Source organism: Artemia sp. Qi Xiang Cuo, chromosome 18 (assembly GCF_049724085.1).
Source record: "Artemia sp. Qi Xiang Cuo chromosome 18, ASM4972408v1, whole genome shotgun sequence".
NCBI classification, from domain to species: domain Eukaryota; kingdom Metazoa; phylum Arthropoda; class Branchiopoda; order Anostraca; family Artemiidae; genus Artemia; species Artemia sp. Qi Xiang Cuo.
Window position 1 is genome coordinate 39,374,660 of NC_142811.1, and position 13,870 is coordinate 39,388,529.

A 13,870-nucleotide genomic window follows, 5' to 3' on the forward strand; every position below is an offset into this window, starting at 1 on the left:
ATGCAGCACTTCTGTCACTAACTTTAGCCACATCCAGACAAGCTGACATTTTGTCATCTAATATGTATACTCGTCCTCTTTTTTGACGTTTTGCTGAGGTTGACGGTTTCATATCTTCTGTTTCAGGGTCTTTAATTTCTTGACCTTTTTTGCTGTCAGTGTCGCTGTCAGATGATGATTCCAGTGTCACTATCTTTTCTCTTTTTGTTTTTTCTTGCCTCTCCTTATAAAGTATTGTTTCATAGTAATCTTTCCTTTTCTGAGATGATGCTCTTTTTATTTCTAAGACCTTGTGGACACTGCACATCTTTCCATGGCGTCCTAGGTACTGATGAGCTAACAGAAAATTATGGTCTGCTTGAATGCGTATCATCTCAATTGCGTTGGCGTGGGCACTCTGAAACAAAACGTCGAGGCCCACTTTCCACTCTTCTGCCTTCTTTTTCAGTGTTTCAGAACGCTTAGCTTTGTTTTCTTTATTTCTCTTCAGGTTGTCATACTCCTTAAAGAGACACTGAATTTTGTTTACCACATGTTTCTTGAGCCTCGTTGGAATGTGTGTCTTTGCCCAAACTGCAAGAACGTCGTTGGCTGTGGAATATGCTACCTCATAGACTGTCTTGTTTGTCACTTGCTTATAGTAATAAACGAGCATAATGACCTCCTTTTTCGACGGTAGTTTTGTTGAAATCAGAGTGTCTGATAATTGCCCGCTGAGCCATATGTCTGTTTCACTTCTTGTAGTTGGTTTTAATATTGCATCAGTACTGTCACTTGTACAAACCATGCAGTCCATGCTGTCAGTCATTGCTGTGTCAGTGTATCTGCAGCAAAGTATCGGATTAGTAAAGTTACCTGTATCTGTTTGAAGAATAATTAATGTGTTGCTGTTCATAAAACTAAAAAAACCTGAAATTTGCATTTTCACTCACATTGCATACAACAAAATGGCGTCCTGTGTTGAAATGCATTGTGGGAAGCCTGCAGATAAATAAGTAAATAAGTCCAGCAGTTCAGAAAGCTACCATGCTGTACTATAGTGTTGTGTTGACTGTTGAAAACTGTGCAATACATGCAACATTGAACAATGAGCAATGAGCATGCAGTAACCAAAAACTTTAACCTCTGGTAGGGACCTCTTAATGTCAATATATTTGGCTCTTTTTTGGGATTTTGTGGTTTTTTAACAATTGAAACAAGATTAGGGGGTGCCTACTGTAGAAATCCGACTTTGAAAAATAAGGACCACCCTAACGTGTATATTGCAATTGTATCTGTCTGGTTTATATACAAAGTAACACAAGAGACAAAAATTAACAAAAAAGAGAGTAGTGAAGAATTATGGTATACAAAGTAATATTTGGCAGGGATAGTCACTAGTGATGAATTACTAGGGGTGGCAACATGATTGGATAATTATCGGGGATTTGGGGAACCAATTTTTTGGGGGGGTGGCACATAGATTTTTAGAAAAATCCCCAAAAATTTGGGAATAGTGCAAGCCCTGCTTGATTTCTAATCAGGAAAATCGAAATACTAAACCATACGAGAAAAGAAAAGCTTCAACTTTGCGCTTGATGCAATCAAGAATTGCTGCAAAATTAATTCAAAGTCAACCGAACACCTCCGCTGGCGGCGGCGCGCTAACGGCACACCGGCGACGTTGTGACACCTCAGCAGCAGTCAACCGAGCCTCTTGTACGTTCGGTTGATGCTCCGGAGCGGTGCTGGGGTCTAGCTAAGACACAGAGGACTACAAACATCAGAATCAACTTTAGAGGACAAATTATGTTATGGGAAGATGTTTTTGTCCCTTTGCCACAAACTAAAATTTTTCTAAAATTCTACTTTAGAAGCTTTTTAAATATTTCTAAAGTACTAATTGATAGAGCGCTACAAACATCAGAATTGACTTTAGAGGACAAGTTATGTCATGGGAAGATGTTTTTGAAATCCCCTTCCCTCCAAACTCAAAAATTTCTAAAATTCCACTTTAGAAGCTTTTTAAATATTTCTAAGCCACTAATAGATAGAGCCCTACAAATATCAGAATTGACTTTAGAGGACAAATTATGTTATGAGAAGATGTTCTTGAAATCCCTCTTCCACCCAAACTAAAAATTTTCTAAAATTCTACTTTAGTAGCTTTTAATATTTTTCTAAAGCACTAATAGATAGAGCGCTACAAACATCAGAATTGACTTTAGAGGACACGTTGTGTCATGGGAAGAGGTTTTTGAAATCCCCTTTCCTCCCAAACTCAAAATTTTCTAAAATTCTACTTTAGAAGCTTTTTAAATATTTCTTAAGCACAAATTGATAGAGCACTACAAACATCAGAATTGATTTTAGAGGACAAGTTATGTCATGGGAAGATGTTTTTGAAATCCCCCTTTGCCCCAAACTCAAAATTTTCCAAAATTCTACTTTAGAAGCTTTTTTAAATATTTCTAAAGCGCTAAGACATAGAGCACTACAAACATCAGAATTGACTTTAGAGGACAAGTTGTGTCACGGGAAGATGTTTTTAAAATCCCCCTTTGCCCCAAACTAAAAATTTTCGAAAATTCTCCTTAAGAAGCTTTTTTAAATATTTCTAAAGTGCTAAGATATAGAGCGCTACAAACATCAGCATTGACTTTAGAGGACAAATTGTGTTATGAGACTTGTAAAAAATTTCAATTCAAAAAGCCAAAATGAGACAAAGATAAAAAAAAAACGAAAAAGAAAATTGAATATTTTGAAAATGGTGTATTTTGATTTAGATGAACTTTCCATCGAACACGTCCTGACAATTTCAACGAAGTATCCTTAGCCGTTATGTGGGAGGATCTTTCTATGAAGTAAGTTTTCATGGGGGAAGGGACATTGCTACGAAGGGGGCTCAGGATTTCCCAGCATTATTTAAAGAAAAAGATAAGAAATTAAATAAAAAAAAAATAAGTTTTTCAACCTCAAAAGCCCTTTTGACAAAACTGAAAGCATGAAGTGTCTCTTGTTTAGTTTAAAATCCCCGCAAAAAATACCCTGAAGTTCTGTATTAACTTCTAATTTTAATTTCAAATTTTTATATTAAAAATTTCTTTAGCGCTACACGTTGGCAAAGCCACGAACATCTTAACGTAGAAAAAAACATTTTCATAAAAAATAATATTGCATCGATTTGTGACATCAGCAGTAAATTTTGTTTTCAAGGATTTTATATTTGTTGGAAAAAAATAAAAATAAAAAATTATTCAAGTCTCCAAACGATTTCTCCGGCATTCATTTCACCTTTACGCATAACCGACTGCACTAGGAGGCGTTGAATTTTGTTTTGCATTTTATGGTAATTAGTAAGCTACATTAAACTCGTTGATTTTAATGTTCTATGTACCAAAGGAGTTGCAACATTTAGGTGATTAGTTTTGCTTACTGTTTTTCACGGTTTAACACTATCCTACGAAATTTGTTGACTATAAGCAATGATTTGGGACAATCCCAAAAAAAAAGGATTACATACTTAGTTGCATCACTTGCTAAATAATGCTATTTATTTAATAAAAATTTCTGTCATTCATATAATAACCATTTCCGACAGTTTTCATTTCACATATTCTTTTTCATTGGTTAAGAAAAGATAAGTTTAGGTCTTTTCCGTTTCTCTCTATAAGGATTCAAACTTAGGCTTTCTATTTATATGTTTGACAAAATTTTGCAACAATTTTTTAACAAAAGTTGTACTATAATTCTTTCAATTGATGGGTAGGGGGAGATAAAGCCAAATGTAAATAAGTTGAAAATCTGCATAATCTTTTGGGTTGTATAGGGTTGAAGGGATTCCAGCCCGTGTTATGTTACAGCCTTGAGCATAGAAAAATGTGACGCAACTATTACCCCCCACATAGCCTGACAGTTTCAACTTAACTTCCTTAACTTTTCCGTAAACATCACATATACACCCTTTTGACAACATTGGCTGCAAATAGTGTATTTGGATTTAGTTCAATTTCCGGCGTAATAGCCATTTACGTTGATATATCCTACTTGGACAATAATGCAAGTCATGTTGTGATATTATTAAATTTGCTCTAAACATAGACACACAAACTGGATTCAAAATGAGCCGAGCAAATATTACAAGAAAAATGTCCTCTCTTCCCCAACAACACCAATGGTGAAGATCAATAGTGTCAATTCGCGAACATTTTAGAGGCTAGGTCATATCCAGTGCCCCTCCCCCCAACATTTTTGCCTGATACGTTAAAACATAACGCAAGAGATATAAAAAGATTTTCGATGCGTTTTTTAACCACTTTATACCCTCCTCCCCGCCCCTCCAAAGCGAAATTCTGGACACGGCCCTGGGGATGGGAAGAGTATTCTTCATAATCCAAGGAGGGAAAGTTCGTTGTTTTTCCAATTTTTTTAAAAAAAATAAGAAAAAAAGTCAAGCCCCTTTTCAATAATAATGCCACAAAAAAACTTTGTTGAATCTGGAAGGGGGAATGAGAACAGACTATTGCAGGAAAATACCCCTCCCTCCCCCCCCCCATTGAAAGTACTTGTACTCATGCATGCTACTTGGTAATATTACAAGTTATATTGTAATATTACTAAATTTGCTCCAAAGGTGGACACAAAAGTTAAATTTTTAATCACCCGTGCAAAATACACAGAAACAATACAGAGAGACTTCATCGGGTAAATGATTACTTATTTTATTTTAATTAGTATTTATCCTTTTTATTTGTCATTTACTTGATTAATTATATAATTCCATCTTGTTACTAACAATGTAGCCAGAACACTGTATTGAAGAATAGATGGCCTTCAAGTATAATTCCAGTTTTATAGTAGAATTTGAGTATAAACTTATTAAAGAACCCTAAGCTTTGAACCGTAGAAAAGCAATAGGAAATGAAACAAAAGTCCTATAAGATGGACTCGAGCTAGAAAGAATTAGTAGAAACAAAGTAGTACGAGGGAAGTTGCATTCCAAGATGGTTGGTAGTATCTTTTGATTTTTCAAGTGCAGAAGATCAATGTCTTATGGAGTAATATTCAGTATGGACTTGTGCTAGTTTTGTTCAGATTTCTTGAGCAATGCTTTGCCCTTTACTTTTTAGCCTAAATAAATTACGGGGTACTGATGCATTATGCAGGCATCGCTACATACTTTATCAAAGAAATCCGTCAAACTGTCATTTCATTAGCAGACATTTACTAGATAAATTGATTGCAAAGCGTGGTTTCTAATTATTTAAACGATTGTTCTTTGGGGTTTAGGAGGGAGAAAGGTACCTAGGTTAGGTTACGTATTTAGTATGCTTTACCCCCCCCCCCCCCAGCCTCCCTAATGTGCAAATATATAGCCAAATATTGTTTCTAAACAACTATATATTCATCTTATTTTATTTTATTTCATTAACATTAACAAAACTTGACTTCTTCGCAGTGCCCTCATAATGCACCTGTACCAATTACGCTGTAAGGATAACAAATCCAGCAATAGTTACTTTCTAAGACGAAACAAAAGAGGAGTAAATGTAGCTTGAACTTGGCTCGCTTTTACACCATCTAAGGGCTTAAGAAATAAACACAAGAATTGTTTCCTTCCAATCTCGTACAGGCCCATGGGCCCCTCAAAAAGTCTACTCCCTCTGGTGAAAAATTAATTTCTGTAAAATTTACGACGGTTCTGCATCAAGGCCTACTATACAAACAAGGGCCAGCCCTGACCACACCAATTCCTTGTATCAAAATATCTTACGGAATGCACTTTAATCATCAACTAAATGAATTAATTCTTCATTGAAAGATTCTAATATATGGACCAAGGAATCAATAGTTAAGCTGTTAGAATGCCATACTTCAGACTCCCCGAATGTATCAACGATGATACAACTCTGATATGGTAAATGACAGGGTTCTTGTTTTATTTGCATTTAGGCGCCAGGCACCTCCTTCATCCCAGACTGTTTTCTCTCGATTCTCATTCTCCCTTTCCATGGAGAATTGCCTCTTGATTCTCTTTTCCCTTCACACAGAGCCTTGTTTTTTGAATCGCGTTCTCCCGCCAGACAGAGTATTGTGTCTAGAAACAATATAAGGAACCAAAGAGACTAAAATCTTTGATATTATTAGGCTAGAAACCCATGGAATCCCCAAATGAAAGGATTTGCCCCTATAAGATTCAAAGCTCCTCATTCTAGAGTAACCTCCTAAACTGGAATGGAAAAAGAATAATTTCTTAAACCACATCGGCCTGACATAACGTAAAGAGAGAAAAACGAGCAATAATTGGGCTTTTCAAGGCCAAATGAAAATACTTAAAAAACACAACAAAGCGAATATTTTGAGGGGACAAACGCCTCTCTTCATCAGCGCGATACGAAAAAAATACAATGAATGCGATTGCCGAATAAAAAACCAACAAATAAAACGCGTAAAGTGATTTTTAATGTGAAAAAAAAACAAAGAAAAAAAAACAAAAATTAAAATATGAAAAAAAATAAAAAAAATCCAAAAACTGTAAGTATTGAAACCAAATACCTAATAACAATAGAAGTGAGTCATTCATTAATATCCATGATTGGCAAAGAAATTGAAAGTTGAACGCCATCGACGGATACTAGCGAATAATTCAAATTGACTTTCCGCGTTTTATTTTTTGGTTTGTTCTTTGGCCACTCGCATTGATTATATTTTTTCCTTTCACTTTGTTGTGCTTTTTCAGTATTTTCATTTGGCCTTTAAAAACCCCATTTTTGCTCGTTTATCTTTCTGTATGGAATGGAAATACTGTTCCTCGACGAAGGAGGAATGAGGACCCAAAGAGAATGGGGAGTCAAGAGCGCCTAGGACTTGGCTCGTTATTGCACCGAGCCAAGAATGCCTTCGACCATCCCTTACCCGCTTACAATTAGCTTCGCCGGACATAATCTGCAAAAGATAACAACAAATGCTTGGTCGGTAACTTGTCAACTGAAAAGCTATATGCAACTAGGCCAATAACAACACTAATCATGTCTACTTTACGACAAACAAAGGTTATTTAGAAACCCCTCGAAGGTGTGCCACATTTCACAATTACTGTCCCTTTTTGCTATCTGCCCATCATTTCACAATTTATTTTTCATTTTTGAAAAGATTGAATTTTTGTTTATGTATGACTTCAATTATCCTGCATTTTCCAGGGTTACTTGTCTGACCACTGGTCAAGACCGTTTCCTCAGATAGTAATCCTACTGACCTCTCATGTCATTTACGTCTCGTCAAACGCTAAGGCTAAGTAATCGGGCTAGTCAGATAAGTAATCTTGGAACATTAGAACACACTACAAGAGCATTGGCTAGTCTGCCTTTCGGCATTCAAAAATTTGTTAAGAATCATCAAGTGCCCTTCCCCACGGTAATCTTCAGTAAAAGGCCAAAGATTAACTCGACATGAGGAGGGGCTAGGGCTCTAAATATTGCTAGAGTTCATTTGAGTATATAGAAACAAATCCTTATCGGTTTTTTAACAAGGTTCGAAAGCTATAAGGAATTCAATGTTCAATCAAGTAAATACAGGCAAAAAAATCACATGATAAGAAAACATATTCAATGAGCAGCAACTCATGGGCAACTTTAATGACATGATACTAAAACTACATCCGGAGAAAATAATATAAATATTGAGTAACCAGGCTCAAAAATAGTTGTATTGTAACTGACTGGTCGATCAATTGCTGTAGCAACAGGCTCCCCTATTCAAATATTCAAAGAACCTTGGTGGTAGTGAAGGAATATGTAGTTTGATATTTTGCCAACGCAATTGACTCGATGAAATATGGGGGGACCAAGGGCATTTCACTTTTTAAGACTAGCCTATGTGACTTTATCTAAATTTCAGCAATTTCATTCGATTCCTAGTTCAATTTAAAAATCAGTATTTAATGATTATAGAGTATTTTCAAAAACAAAATGCATCTGGAATCTATCATTGTATGCTTTTAGCTTACAACTGATAAATATGTGGCATATAAAAGAGGCTCAGAGGACAGTAACATTTCAGAGTGTGGACAGGGGTCCGCGCGAACGCAGTCCCCCACTACAAAAAATTACGCTGCTGAGTTACCCCCATTTGGGGTAATCACAGGGGTCAGCAAATCTGAAGTGCAATGGAAAGACTACACCCAGGCAGCGCCCCCCTTATAATCAAGGCAGCTCCCCAGCCGGGTAAGATATTCAATAAGCAACAACTCAAGGGCAACTTTTATGACATGGTACAAAACCAACATGCCCAGATAATAATATTAATATTCAGTAATCGGGCTCAAAAATAAGTGCAATTTAACTGAGGGGTCGATCAGTTGTTTTAGCCAAAGGGCCTCCTATTTAAATATTCCAATAACCTTGGTGGTCCTGAAGGAATTGTTAATTTGATATGTTTGAAATGTGTGGGGATCATTATACTAATATCTTTCGACATAAATCCCGTTGCTTTGAATTTCACTCAGAAGCTCCAATTTATTAGCCAGATGAAGATTTAAAAAACTTTTTCACATCAATGAATCAAGTCTCTAGATTATTTTTGAAAATAGCAATACCCCAATTCTTTTTCATATGCAAACATCTTAATCCTTTGAATAAAAGGTTATATTTTTGAGACAAGAAAATCAAGGGTTTCTCACTCTGTTGTTAATATGACTGATATTTCGAAACTTATTTCTGAGGACCTAGTGGCCGTTCTACTGATTATGCCAATTATTTTCTCGTTAACAACCAAAGGGGGCTTTAGTCATTGCTACTACTACTAACAACTCACCACAGAACCAAGCCCTCTGAGGTCAAAAACAATCATTTCAAAAATTCTGTTCGAATCTTGGTTCAATTGAAATTACAGCATTTAATAGTTGCATACTATTTTCGAAAAAGGTGCATGGGGACTTCAACCCAGGTTGGGGATTTTAATTTAATTATGTCGAATGGTCATTGGCTTTTTCACCATTGAAATTCCGTAAATTATAAACAAAGTTTCTTTTTTTCAGATGAAAAAAAATTCAATATATTCAAGAGCAGGGAACTACAGGTGTGGTTTCTATAAAATTTGAGAAACGCATTATGAGGCATTGATTAAGGTTAATGGACTTTAATTTCCCCTCGAAAGGGGTGTGCCAGTCCCGAAGGTACTTCATTACCGGGCCAACATATAAAGGGAGCGGAGCAACCCCCGACATCCCCCCGGATTCCAAAAATCAGTTTAATATTCTGGGGCCCATGTAGGGACCGTATCAGATTTAAGCTGATAAGAGAATACTACAATTTGATCTTAGCCAAAAAGCCGAGAACTGATAATTAAACAAGGATTGTCAAAGACTATATAAGAATACGAGTAAGAAAGTTTATCACAAATTTAATTTCGGTTACAATACACAAATGACACTCAATTAACTTATCACTTTGTCTTTAGATTTTTATAAACAGTATAAACATTTCCCATAATATCAAATGTTATCGCAAAATTTTCATGGTAAACGGAAAATTTGCCAATCAAGACTTGGAAAAAATTGTCATTCAAAAAGCCTAAATGAGACAAAGATAAAAAAAACGAAACAGAAAATTGAATATTTTTAAAACGGTGTATTTTGATTTAGCTAAACTTCCCATCGAACACGTCCTGACAATTCCAACGTAGTATCGCTAGTCATTCCTGAGGATAACCCTTTTGACAAAACTGAAAGCTTGAAATCTCTCTTGTTTAGTTCAAAATTCCCGTAAAAAATACCCTGAAGTTCTGTATTAACTTCTAATTTAAATTTTTATATTGAAAATTTCTTTAACGCTACACGTTGGCAAAGCCACGAACATCTTAACGTAGAAAAAAACATTTTCATAAAAAATAAGATTGCATCGATTTGTGACATCAGCAGTAAATTTTATTTTCAAGGATTTTATATTTGTTGGAAAAAAACAAAAATAAAAAATTATTCAAGCCTCCAAACGATTTCTCTGGCATTGATTTCAACTTTACGCATAACCAACTGCTCTAGGAGGCGTTGAATTTTGTTTTTAAATTTATGGTAATTTCTAAGCTACATCAAAGTTATAGATATTAAAGTTTTACGTACCAAAGGAAATTCAACAGTTAGGTAAATAGTTATTCTTTCCCTTTTTCCCGGTTTAAAACTCTCCTACGAACTTGGTTTGCCCTAAGCAATGATTTGGGACAATCCCAAAAAAAAGGATTATATACTTAGTTACATCACTTGCTAAATAATGCTATTTATTGAATAAAAATTTCTGTCATTTATATAATAACGATTTTCGACAGTTTTTATTTCACATATTCTTTTTCATTGGTTAAGAAAAGATAATTTTAGGTCTTTTCCGTTTCTCTCTATAAGGATTCAAATTTAGGCTTTCTATTTATATGTTTGACAACATTTTTTAGCAAAAATTGTACTATAATGCTTTCAATTGATGGGTAGGGGGAGATATAGCTAAATGTAAATAAGTTGAAAATCTGCATAATCTTTTATGTTGTATAGGGTTGAAGGGAGTCCAGCCCCTGTTATGTTACAACCTTGATCATAGACAAATGTGACGCAACTATTACCCCCCACATACCCTGAAAGTTTCAACTTAACTTCCTTAACTTTTCCGTAAACATCACATATATACCCTTTTGACAACATTGGATGCACATAGACACACAAACTGGATTCAAAATGAGCAGAGCAAATATTAACAAGAAAAATGTCCTATTGTCCCCAACAACACCACAGGTGTCACTCAATGGTGTACCTTCACGAACAGTTGAGAGGATCGGTCATCTGCGTTGCCCCCCTCCCCCCAACATTTTTGCCTGTTAAGTTAAAAAGTAACGCAATACATATAAACAGATTTTCGATGCGTTTTTTAACCATTTTATACCCCCCTCCCCCTCCTCCAAAGCGAAATTCTAGACACGGCCCTGGGGAGGGGAAGAGTATTCTTCAAAAACAATGGAGGGAAAGTTCGTTGTTTTTCCAATTTTTTTAACAAAATACGAAAAAAAAACAAGCCCCTTTTCAATAATAATGCAACAAAAAGAATTTATTGAATCTGGAAGAACATACTATTGCAGGAAAATACCCCTCCCTCCCCCCCCCCCATTGAAACTACTGGTACTCACGCATGCTACTTGGTAATAATACAACTTACATTGTGACATTATTAAATTTGCTCCAAAGATGGACCCAAAAGCTGAATTTTTAATTACCCATGCAAAATACACATAAACAATACAGAGAGACATTAATAGTTAATTGATTATTTGCTTTATCCTTATCAAAATCAATCCATCTCATTTCCAAATCACCATATGGGTTCTAAAACCCTATCTTGCTATCAACTTTGCGCCCGGAACGCTGCAATAAGAAGTATATAGCCTTAAAGTAAAACTTAATTTTTATTGTAGAGTTTGAAGATAAACTTTTTAAAGAACCCTAAGCTTTGAACCGTAGGAAAGCAATAGGAAATGAAACAAAAGTCCTATAACATGGACCCGAGCTAGAAAGACTTAGTAGAAACAAAGTAGTACGAAGGAAGTTGCAGTACCAATTACGCGGCTATGCTGTAAGGATAACAAATCCAGCAATAGTTACTTTCTAAGACGAAACAAAAGAGGACTAAATGTAGCTTGAACTTGGATCGCTTTTACACCATCTAAGTGCTTAAGAAATAAACACAAGAATTGTTTCTTTCCAATCTCGTACAGGCCCATGGGCCCGTCAAAAAGTCTACTCTCTCTGGAGAAAAATTAATTTCTGTAAAATTTAGGACGGTTCTGCAGCAAGGCCTACTATAGAAACAAGGGCCAGCCTTGACCACATCAATGCCTTGTATCAAAATATCTCACGGAATACACTTTTATCATCATCTAAATGAATTAATTCTTCATTGAAAGATTCTAATATATGGGCCAAGGAATCAACAGTTAAGCTGTCAGAATGCCATACTTCAGACTCCCCGAATGCATCACCGAAGATACAACTCTGAGATGGTAAATCACAGGGTTTTTGTGCTATTTGCATTTAGGCTCCAGGCACCTCCTTCCTCACAGATCGTTTTCTCTTGATTCTCATTCTCCCTTCCCATGGAGAATTGCCTCTTGATTCTCTTCTCCCTTCACACAGAGCCTTGTCTTTGAATCGCGTTCTCCCCCCAGACAGAGTATTGTGTCTAGAAACAATATAAGGAACCAAAGACACTAGAATCTTTGATAGTATTAGGCTAGAAACCCATGGAATCCCCAAATGAAAGGATTTGCCCCTATAAGATCTCAAAACTCCTCATTCTAGACTAACCTCCTAAACTGGAATGGAAAGAGGATAATTTCTTAAACCACATTGGCCTGACATAACATAAAGAAATAAAAACGATAAATAATGGGGTTTTTAAGGGCCAAATGAAAATACTGAAAAAACAAAACAAAGCTAATATTTCGAGGGGACAAACGCCTCTCTTCTTCAGCGCGATACGAAAAAAATATAATGAATGCGAGTGCCGAAGAACAAGCCAACAAATAAAACGCGGAAAGTCAATGTTAATGTGAAAAAGAAAAACAAAGAAAAAAAAAACAAAAATTAAAAGATGAACAAAAATCAATAAAAGCCAAAAAATGTAAGAATTGAAACCAAATACCTAATAACAATAGAAGTGAGTCATTCATTAATATCCGTGATTGGCAAAGAAATTGAAAATTGAACCGCCATCGACGGATACTAGCGAATAATTCACTTTCCACATTGTCTTTCCGCGTTTTATTTTTTGGTGTGTTCTTTGGCCACTCGCATTGATTATATTTTTCAGTTTCGCTTTTTTGTGTTTTTTCAGTATTTTCATTTGGCCTTTAAAAATGGAATGGAAATACTGTTCCTAGACGAAGGAGGAATGAGGGCCCTAAGAGAATGGGGACTCAAGAGCACCTAGGACTTGGCTCGTTATTGCACCGAGCCAAGAGTGCCTTCGAGCATTCCTTACCCGCTTAATATTAGCTTCACCGGATGTAATCTGCAAAAGATAACAACAAATACTTAGCCGGTAACTTATCAACTGAAAAGATGTATGCAACTAGGCGAATAACAACACTAATCATGTCTACTTTACTACAAACATACACGGCCCTGGGGAGGGGAAGAGTATTCTTCAAAATCAAGGGAGGGAAAGTTCGTTGTTTTTCCAATTTTTTAAACAAAAATACGAAAAAAAACCAAGCCCCTTTTCAAAAATAATGCCACAAAGACTTTCTTGAATCTGAAAGGGGGAATGAGAACAGACTATTGTAGGAAAATACCCCTCCATCCCCCCACCCCCCATTGAAACTACTGGTACTCATGCATGCTACTTGGTAATAATAAACCTTATACTGTTAAATTATTCAATGTTCACCAAATATGGACCCAAAAATTAAATTTGTAATCACACATGCAAAAGACACATAAAAACTACAAAGAGGTTTCACTAGGTAAATGATTACGTGCTTTATTTTTATTAGTATCAATCCTTGTTATTTCTCACTTACCTCATTAGTTATATAATTCAAAATTTTTATTAAATATGTACCCGGACTACTGTATTGAAGAATTAAGAGCCTTCAAGCATAATTTAGTTTTCATAGTAGAACTTGATTAGGAACCTATCATGGAGCCCTATGCTTTGATCCATAGGAACTAGCAAAGAAAAGAAGAAAACGCCCTCTAATGTAAACTTAAGCTAGAAAGACTTAACGGTAGCAAAGTAGTACGAGGAAGTTGCATTCCAAGATGGTAGCATCTTTTAATTTGTCAAGTGCAGAACATCAACGCCTTATGGAGTAATATACAGTAAGAACGTCGGCTAGTTTTGTTCTGAATTCTTGAGCA

General features: G+C 35.7%; 3 non-coding genes across 3 annotated transcripts; all 3 read right to left on the reverse strand.

The window, feature by feature from the left end:
- Positions 1-7,339: 7,339 nt before the first annotated feature.
- On the reverse strand, positions 7,340-7,447 carry LOC148941484 (U5 spliceosomal RNA). The gene has a single exon (XR_016143310.1). It is a non-coding gene; the product is annotated as a U5 spliceosomal RNA (small nuclear RNA).
- Positions 7,448-8,045: 598 nt separating this feature from the next.
- LOC148941485 (U1 spliceosomal RNA) lies at positions 8,046-8,209 on the reverse strand. The gene has a single exon (XR_016143311.1). It is a non-coding gene; the product is annotated as a U1 spliceosomal RNA (small nuclear RNA).
- A 920-nt stretch (positions 8,210-9,129) lies between these two features.
- LOC148941486 (U2 spliceosomal RNA) lies at positions 9,130-9,318 on the reverse strand. The gene has a single exon (XR_016143317.1). It is a non-coding gene; the product is annotated as a U2 spliceosomal RNA (small nuclear RNA).
- Positions 9,319-13,870: the final 4,552 nt, after the last annotated feature.